At 39.0% G+C, this 7,793-nt stretch overlaps 1 long non-coding RNA gene across 1 annotated transcript; it reads right to left on the bottom strand.

Moving 5' to 3' along the window:
- Positions 1 to 1,310: 1,310 nt before the first annotated feature.
- On the bottom strand, positions 1,311 to 7,094 carry LOC137840386 (uncharacterized). Its single transcript, XR_011087004.1, has 6 exons — positions 6,452 to 7,094; positions 5,546 to 5,650; positions 4,643 to 4,747; positions 3,831 to 3,935; positions 2,910 to 3,218; positions 1,311 to 1,834 (listed from the first exon to the last, which is right to left on the bottom strand). It is a non-coding gene; the product is annotated as an uncharacterized lncRNA (long non-coding RNA).
- Between the last annotated feature and the right edge of the window lie 699 nt (positions 7,095 to 7,793).

Genomic DNA, 7,793 nt, shown 5'->3' with positions numbered 1-7,793 from the left:
TTTCTTTATATGTGCTCTGCGATTGTCTGGCGTCCAGTCCAGGGTGTGCCCCACCTCTTGTCAGCTGGGATAGCCTCCAATTTATCTGCATTCTGATTAAGAATAAATTTTAGATGGCTGGATGGATGACTTCTGAACTATAGCACCAAAGCTGTTCTTCTATACAGAGACTATGAATAAATTAATAATGCATGTTGTTTATTGGGACATCATGCATTGTTCATGACGTTGTTTGGGACAGTAAAAAACATCTCATCTCTGCTGTTACCATGCATAGTTCGGAGCCAATAAAATTAAAGTATAGTAAGGCGTAGGAGTTGAAGAAACATTGCTGCGGGCCTTTTCCCTGTTCTGGCCATGTATTCCATCAGAGCCCCAATTGTCCAGGGTTCTCTCCTTTTGCTTTTTATGCTTGTTAAATATTTAAAAGGACAAAAATATGTTGTGATCTTTTTTTTCTAAATAAATGTTTCTATTATGATTTTTCTAACTGAGAGGTAAATTTTAAAACATGTGAGGCAGTCTGATTGCGGTATATGGGTGTGATATGCAATTTTCCCATACCGTGAACTTCTAGGGTTGTATTTCTTTTTCATATAACAATAAAGAAGGAGATTAATATATACCATACAACATGCCACGGGACAAACATATATGCAAATTAATATAAAAAGAATATACAACAAAGTAATATCTGTGGATTAATAAAGTAATGTGTTCAAATGGCTACGAATACACTTTAAAAACCACACACACACACACACACACACGCGCACACACACACATCCTTGTTAACCTCCCTCTGCAGGACCCAACTTACTTTACCGAGTTCTGGGGTCCACCCTTTCTAGTGGTCCAAGAACTATGAAAAAAATCAGGCAAGTCCCAAAAAAAATCTTGTTACTAAAAATCACTTTCAATAAACACAATTTGAAACTTTTTTTTTCATGTCAGTTTTTCAGTCATATCTGGGGCCTGTTTCTAACATTCCGGCTTTGCAGGGTCCACCTTTACACACATGAGATTTTTAGTCAGTTATGGGGATCGCTTTTAATATTTCAACCTTAAGAGGTCTACCTATACACACATTATTTTTTTAGCCAGTTATGGAGCTTGCTGTTAAGATTTAAGACTTGTTAGGTCTGCCTTTATAAAGAGGATCTATCAAGTTCAACCCCAACCCTAATCTAACCCAAACATGCATTTGTGTGGACTTAATCATTTGGAAAAACCTAAAAATTTTGTTAGTGTTATTAATACTTTCATCTGGCTAAATATACGAGATATACATTGAAATGTGCATTCTAAAATACATTCTGAAGTCTTTATTCAGATTCTGGTCCATTTTCCTTGGTCACAGTCTTAATATTCTTCAATTTGTTCAGTCATATTGGTACATTTTAAAATATTTAAATTCTGCATTTTAGCTAACTATAAAGTACACAGTAATAATTGTCTTGAGTCAAAATTTTAAATGGACACATTACAAATGTAGCCAATGAATAAAGGAACTTATTTAATCTAACATTTACGAACAGGAGAAGTGGAGCATAAAAAAAATCACAAACAAATAGTGAACAAATGGTGAAACAGGACCAGCCATGTGTTTCTATCTCTGTTAAGGGAAGCTGTTTCACTCATATTTTCTCCTCATGGTGGTTATTCTCTTTTTGACAAAGTACTTAACAGCTCGGTGCTTGTGGTTCTGCAGCAATGCATCTCTCGCAGTCAAGCTTACCAGGAACCTGATTTGTCAATATATACTTCCTTGAATGTTTATTTACTGCAGCACATTCCTCTGGGGTCCAGCTTCTTTTCACAACTTTTCCGTTACCTAAGGGCATAGGAAGAGCACTTTTTAGTTTACAACTTAATTAGAACAAAATTGCATAAAGAATACATTCACTTTATGTACAATTATCAGACAATATAATTCAAATGAGATATTTTATAACGTCAACTATCTTTGTCAACAGTGATGAGCCTACAATAGACATAAGTAAATCAGTTAATATCTGAGATATTAATCCGGTCATTTAAGTTGCTAGGTGGTCTTCAGTGTCAGCTGTTTTGATATTAACAAAATTAAAAATAGATGCACAAAAGGGTAACATTAGAATGCCCCCAGTTTTGGTGGTGGGGGAAAGAGGTCTCTCATTTTCTTGACTACTTTTAAGCAGTTTTGCATTTGACCAGAATGTCACTGCTGGTAGATGAAGCAATTCCTGGACCCTACAGAGGTTGCACAGGCAGTCAAACTCCACCATGGCAGCACATTGGGATGCACCATTTCTCTGACAAAACCATTAAGAACAGATACAAGTTGTTGCAAAATCAGGGAAAATAAAAAATAAAAATCAGAGAAAAACTTTTTTCAGACAGTGTTTTACATGTATGGGGAATTTGCTTTGATAACGTGCTACACATGGACAAACAAAGATGATAAAAGTAAATTTGGAAATATATAGTGTGTAAAAAATTAAATGCAAGCTGTATAAGAATGGTATCTGCCTTGGTGTGACAATGTGTGAATTTGCATATTCACTAATAGGTTAATCTAGAGCAATTTTTCTTTCTCTCTTTTGAGGTAAATGTGTCATGTATACATTACCCCTATTTAAAATTAGATGTAAACAAACATCTCACATATAATCAAGGTTAGCAATGACCTGTAACTCACATGAGAAAGGATGGGTCAATTTTCATTTTATGACAAAATTCAAAAGTTTAGACCGTACATGTCTAAGAAAAAAAGTCAAGTGGTGTTTAATATATCTTGCTTGGGTCATCTAAATCTTAGTAAGCAGCATATGTGAGGATAATTAGATACTGATACAGTAGTAACAATCCGGCAATTTAAAAGCAACTGTGATAAAGTTATATATTGAAAAGGATTACTCTAAACTCACCTCCCTTTTTGGCAGACTTTTCATTACTTGGGCCACGAGATGCGGAGGTACAAGAGGTCACTTCTATCACTTCTGGGATCAGCCCATCTGAAATGATGATTTTTAAGTACAGAAAAAAAACACAGTATAGCAATATTCTAAAACAAAAATTAACTGCACCTGTATAAGAATGCTTGGTCAAATTTAATATACTCTTGTTTTGAGCAGATTGATTTGCAGAGGTACAGAGCAGTCCTTTTGGGAATCATTGTCAGTATCATCACTGTCTGAGTAGTCCACTTTGAGAAACTCCTTTGATAATTGATAGCTCTATGGAGGGAATTAAAAGAAATGTGTTGTTAGTTTCTGCAAGCTACTCTTATATGCTGTATTAATATAAAGACTAGAATTTCTTTGCTCAAAATAATTAAAATTTCTGTCCAATATCTTAACTGGTAGACGACCGGTGCTGTACACATCCTCTGAAATATGCCAAAACCTTATATCACAGGAAATTTTACATATAAAACATGGAAAAGGCTCCAAAATTTACAACAAAGAAGCCACAAGAAACCATATTTCAGAAATCTGTTATGTGTGTGTGAATGATTGGCTTGGTTGGAATAACCATGACAACCTTAGATCCATACGGAGGGCCCCACAAGTAGCCATCAGAAATCTGTTATGTGTGTGTGAATGATTGGCTTGGTTGGACACCCATGGGCGCATGTTTCAACAATCCATCTATAGGTGTGTGTGCCACTGGTTCGTTTGGGCTCTATGAGGAGAACCACTAAAACCGTGTGATCCAATGGTTGGCTGAATGCTGTTTAAGGTACCTTCTGACTAAAGAACAGCTTTCCAACTAAAAGCTGTAAACTAAGAGAACAAGAAAAGGTCTACAAAGTTTATTTCTTACAACAAAGTCGCACTGAATGTTACCTGTTGGCTGGCATCTTGTTTGATGTTATCATCAGGGTCAGAGTCCTGCCAAGTTCTGGCTGGTTCAGGCAGCGCACCATCAACAGGAGCCTGAGAGCCTGTCACCTGGAATTAAAACCACAAATAACTTACCAACATCATACAGACACCACAAATGACAGACTCAAGACCTGTATAGTTAAATCATGTGAAGTTAGTCCCCGAAACCAAACAAGCTTTTCTAACTAAAGTGTTCCAGTCAGTTCTGGATGTCTAATCAGGTCCTATAACAGCATCTTTATGGATGTAATGGAGCATCCTTCAGCATGACACTTTAGCCGTTTAGCTGTTGAGGATGTGTGGAACTATAGCTGTAATATAATCAGCCTCCATAATGTCCATAACCAAAATATGATCTAAAAACATGAGACAACCTTCGATCCATACGGAGGGCCCCACAAGTAGCCATCAGAAATCTGTTGTTATGTGAGTGTGAATGATTGGCTTGGTTGGAATAACCAAGACAACTTTAGATCCATACGGAGGGCCCCACAAGTAGCCATCAGAAATCTGTTATGTGTGTGTGAATGATTGGCTTGGTTGGACACCCATGGGCGCATGTTTCAACAATCCATCTATAGGTGTGTGTGCCACTGGTTCGTTTGGGCTCTATGAGGAGAACCACTAAAACCGTGTGATCCAATGGTTGGCTGAATGCTGTTTAAGGTACCTTCTGACTAAAGAACAGCTTTCCAACTAAAAGCTGTAAACTAAGAGAACAAGAAAAGGTCTACAAAGTTTATTTCTTACAACAAAGTCTAACTGAATGTTACCTGTTGGCTGGCATCTTGTTTGATGTTATCATCAGGGTCAGAGTCCTGCCAAGTTCTGGCTGGTTCAGGCAGCGCACCATCAACAGGAGCCTGAGAGCCTGTCACCTGGAATTAAAACCACAAATAACTTACCAACATCATACAGACACCACAAATGACAGACTCAAGACCTGTATAGTTAAATCATGTGAAGTTAGTCCCCAAAACCAAACAAGCTTTTCTAACTAAAGTGTTCCAGTCAGTTCTGGATGTCTAATCAGGTCCTATAACAGCATCTTTATGGATGTAGTGGAGCATCCTTGAGCATGACACTTTAGCCGTTTAACTGTTGAGGATGTGTGCAACTATAGCTGTAATATAATCAGCCTCCATAATGTCCATAACCAAAATATGATCTAAAAACATGAGACAACCTTCGATCCATACGGAGGGCCCCACAAGTAGCTATCAGAAATCTGTTATTATGTGTGTGTGAATGATTGGCTTGGTTGGAATAACCAAGACAACTTTAGATCCATACGGAGGGCCCCACAAGTAGCCATCAGAAATCTGTTATGTGTGTGTGAATGATTGGCTTGGTTGGAATAACCAAGAAAACTTTCGATCCATACGGAGGGCCCCACAAGTAGCCATCAGAAATCTTTTGTGTGTGTGTGAATGATTGGCTTGGTTGGACACCCATGGGCGCATGTTTCAAATATCCATCTATAGGTGTGTGTGCCACTGGTTCGTTTGGGCTCTATGAGGAGAACCACTAAAACCGTGTGATCCAATGGTTGGCTGAATGCTGTTTAAGGTACCTTCTGACTAAAGAACAGCTTTCCAACTAAAAGCTGTAAACTAAGAGGACAAGAAAAGGTCTACAAAGTTTATTTCTTACAACAAAGTCTAACTGAATGTTACCTGTTGGCTGGCATCTTGTTTGATGTTATCATCAGGGTCAGAGTCCTGCCAAGTTCTGGCTGGTTCAGGCAGCGCACCATCAACAGGAGCCTGAGAGCCTGTCACCTGGAATTAAAACCACAAATAACTTACCAACATCATACAGACACCACAAATGACAGACTCAAGACCTGTATAGTTAAATCATGTGAAGTTAGTCCCCAAAACCAAACAAGCTTTTCTAACTAAAGTGTTCCAGTCAGTTCTGGATGTCTAATCAGGTCCTATAACAGCATCTTTATGGATGTAGTGGAGCATCCTTGAGCATGACACTTTAGCCGTTTAACTGTTGAGGATGTGTGGAACTATAGCTGTAATATAATCAGCCTCCATAATGTCCATAACCAAAATATGATCTAAAAACATGAGACAACCTTCGATCCATACGGAGGGCCCCACAAGTAGCTATCAGAAATCTGTTATTATGTGTGTGTGAATGATTGGCTTGGTTGGAATAACCAAGACAACTTTAGATCCATACGGAGGGCCCCACAAGTAGCCATCAGAAATCTGTTATTATGTGTGTGTGAATGATTGGCTTGGTTGGAATAACCAAGACAACTTTCGATCCATACGGAGGGCCCCACAAGTAGCCATCAGAAATCTTTTATGTGTGTGTGAATGATTGGCTTGGTTGGACACCCATGGGCGCATGTTTCAAATATCCATCTATAGGTGTGTGTGCCACTGGTTCGTTTGGGCTCTATGAGGAGAACCACTAAAACCGTGTGATCCAATGGTTGGCTGAATGCTGTTTAAGGTACCTTCTGACTAAAGAACAGCTTTCCAACTAAAAGCTGTAAACTAAGAGAACAAGAAAAGGTCTACAAAGTTTATTTCTTACAACAAAGTCTAACTGAATGTTACCTGTTGGCTGGCATCTTGTTTGATGTTATCATCAGGGTCAGAGTCCTGCCAAGTTCTGGCTGGTTCAGGCAGCGCACCATCAACGGGAGCCTGAGAGCCTGTCACCTGGAATTAAAACCACAAATAACTTACCAACATCATACAGACACCACAAATGACAGACTCAAGACCTGTATAGTTAAATCATGTGAAGTTAGTCCCCAAAACCAAACAAGCTTTTCTAACTAAAGTGTTCCAGTCAGACCTGATGTCTAATCAGGTCCTATAACAGCATCTTTATGGATGTAGTGGAGCATCCTTCAGCATGACACTTTAGCCGTTTAGCTGTTGAGGATGTGTGGAACTATAGCTGTAATATAATCAGCCTCCATAATGTCCATAACCAAAATATGATCTAAAAACATGAGGCAACCTTTGATCCATACGGAGGGCCCCACAAGTAGCCATCAGAAATCTGTTATTGTGTGTGTGTGAATGATTGGCTTGGTTGGAATAACCAAGACAACTTTAGATCCATACGGAGGGCCCCACAAGTAGCCATCAGAAATCTGTTATGTGTGTGTGAATGATTGGCTTGGTTGGACACCCATGGGCGCATGTTTCAACAATCCTTCTATAGGTGTGTGTGCCACTGGTTCGTTTGGGCTCTATGAGGAGAACCACTAAAACCGTGTGATCCAATGGTTGGCTGAATGCTGTTTAAGGTACCTTCTGACTAAAGAACAGCTTTCCAACTAAAAGCTGTAAACTAAGAGAACAAGAAAAGGTCTACAAAGTTGATTTCTTACAACAAAGTCTAACTGAATGTTACCTGTTGGCTGGCATCTTGTTTGATGTTATCATCAGGGTCAGAGTCCTGCCAAGTTCTGGCTGGTTCAGGCAGAGCACCGTCAACAGGAGCCTGAGAGCCTGTCACCTGGAATTAAAACCACAAATAACTTACCAACATCATACAGACACCACAAATGACAGACTCAAGACCTGTATAGTTAAATCATGTGAAGTTAGTCCCCAAAACCAAACAAGCTTTTCTAACTAAAGTGTTCCAGTCAGACCTGATGTCTAATCAGGTCCTATAACAGCATCTTTATGGATGTAGTGGAGCATCCTTCAGCATGACACTTTAGTCGTTTTGCTGTTGAGGATGTGTGGAACTATAGCTGTAATATAATCAGCCTCCATAATGTCCATAACCAAAATATGATCTAAAAACATGAGACAACTTTCGATCCATACGGAGGGCCCCACAAGTAGCCATCAGAAATTTGTTATTGTGTGTGTGTGAATGATTGGCTTGGTTGGAATAACCAAGACAACTTTAGATCCATACGGAGGGCCCCAC

Source organism: Syngnathus scovelli, chromosome 6 (assembly GCF_024217435.2).
Source record: "Syngnathus scovelli strain Florida chromosome 6, RoL_Ssco_1.2, whole genome shotgun sequence".
Classification (NCBI taxonomy): domain Eukaryota; kingdom Metazoa; phylum Chordata; class Actinopteri; order Syngnathiformes; family Syngnathidae; genus Syngnathus; species Syngnathus scovelli.
The sequence above is the reverse complement of the archived record's forward strand: the minus strand, read 5'-3'. Positions and strand labels throughout refer to the sequence as shown.